Below are 2053 nucleotides of genomic sequence, written 5' to 3'. Positions count from 1 at the left end.
TCACATTTGTCAAGCATATAATCTTCCAACAAGGATTCACTCAGTGAGGGTTGAAGTAGAACTAAGTCATTAACGCAAACAAGGGTTTGAACAAAGGGATGGTTGAGCAGCTTGGGCACTACATGATCCAATAGACAGGGAATTATTGGACATCAACATTTTGGGCTACATTAAACAAGTAAGAGTCTTGAAGTAGGGTTCTCATCACCTTATGGAATTAAGTGTTTTGTTGGGAGTTCACTATCATATTAATATAGGTGTTCATTATAAATGGGTCATTATCCCTAGTACGAAAGCCCATATTGATTTGTAGAAGTTTATTCATTATAATTGGGTCATTGTCCCTAGTACGGGAGCCCACAATAGTTGATTTGATTTATTATCATTTTCAGGGAGGTTGAGTGGTGCTAGGCAGGTGGTTGAAGTTACCTTTAGGTTGAATCCTGAAAACACTTCAGGCTGGTAGGCTGGCAAGTTGGAGCTTGTTAGGGTGTTGGAGCATCCTTTTAGCATTGGCTGATAAAGCCATGTGTTGGAGCATCCTTCTAGTTGGAGCTGGAAAATTGAATGCTTTTCTAGAGTACTAGGGAGTTGGGGCTTCCCTTTTTAGTTGGAGTTGAAGCATTTGATGTAATCATAAAATTATTAGAAAAGTGTTCAGTGGTTTTTGTCCCGAAGGGCGTTTCCACCTAAAACTTTGCTGTCTATTGTCTATTGCTTGTTTATGATTTGAATTAATGTTTTGAAAAGATTAATAAGTTACTAATTGATAAGAAATTCAGATTAACATGCCCCCACACACACCTCTCAGTGTTTCCAATAGTTACTATAATTATGTCGAAAACATGAACCATAAAACTTTGTTCTTAAGGGTTTTTATTTATTTAAAAAGATTTTGTAAACTTTAAAAGAAAAGAGATAGAGCAAAAGAGAACTATATCCTTTTAAAAAATAGATTTATTAAAATAGTGGAGATGGTTGAGCTTATCCATTTATCAACTCATAATTATTATTAATTCTCTTTAAATTAAAATGTAAATTTAATTTACAAAATGAATAAAAACGTATACTATTTTTTTGTAAGTCGAAACTTTTTATTAACTGAAAATGTAAATATTTACATAGCTATTCCTTAGGATCCTATGGGTCTCACCCCGACCAGGTTTGTTGACCATTGCTACCAGACCATAACAAATGGTCCAAAAAAGACACAATCTATCCTACCATAACCGAAGAGGTAAAAAATGCCAAAATACTAACATAATAAACAAAACACCAAAAGACATAATCAATCACCGGAGTTGACAGAAGCTAGGTTGTATAGCCCCATCCTTGGTGGAGGGGGAGGGGCGGAAGGGCAACTAACATGTTGCTCCAAGTGAGCCATCCAAGTCTCAAGCTTCTCCAATTTGTCTAGAATGTGCGTATGCCCACGCCATACCACCACCACTCGCTCCCGTAAGTGATACTAGAAATACTGAATTTGGGACAGGGCTGCCATAATTGCCTCATGTTTCTCACGACAATTTTTCTCATATGTCTCCATTTTCATTTTCACTGACTGCCTCAGTGGTGTTGGGGTTCTCAAGAATAGTTTCCTCTCTTCCTTTTGGTTGGTTAATGACCACGGCGAGGGCCCCGAGTGTGTCCCTTTGCAACCGTGCTCAACCCAACAAACTCCTTTTTATGATAAAGACACTGAGGTATGGGCTCTAAGGCAGTTCCATTGTTGTTGGTATCCAAACGAGAGTTTCGACGTTGAGCCATACTCAAAAAAATCAAAGCTAGACGCTCTAGCTATTGCCCCCACGCTGCCCCTGAATTCTCTCCTCGCCGTGATGCACATCCTCTTCCTACCTCAAAATCAGACATCCCCTTAACTGCCTGACCCTCCTTGACACATGCTCGATTATGCCCACCCTTCACATGCTCTGCCAACGGGTCCAACACCTACCAAAAACTCGGCCACAAGTGTATAAAATTCCAATCATCGAGCATAATGATCTCCAAATCTGAACCTCCTGCACCCCCAAATCTAGCCACCCACAATTGA

Source organism: Pinus tabuliformis, chromosome 3_2 (assembly GCF_031772625.1).
Source record: "Pinus tabuliformis cultivar Carrire ecotype Pingquan chromosome 3_2, CPIR1, whole genome shotgun sequence".
Taxonomy (NCBI): Eukaryota; Viridiplantae; Streptophyta; class Pinopsida; order Pinales; family Pinaceae; genus Pinus; species Pinus tabuliformis.
The sequence above is the reverse complement of the archived record's forward strand: the minus strand, read 5'-3'. Positions refer to the sequence as shown.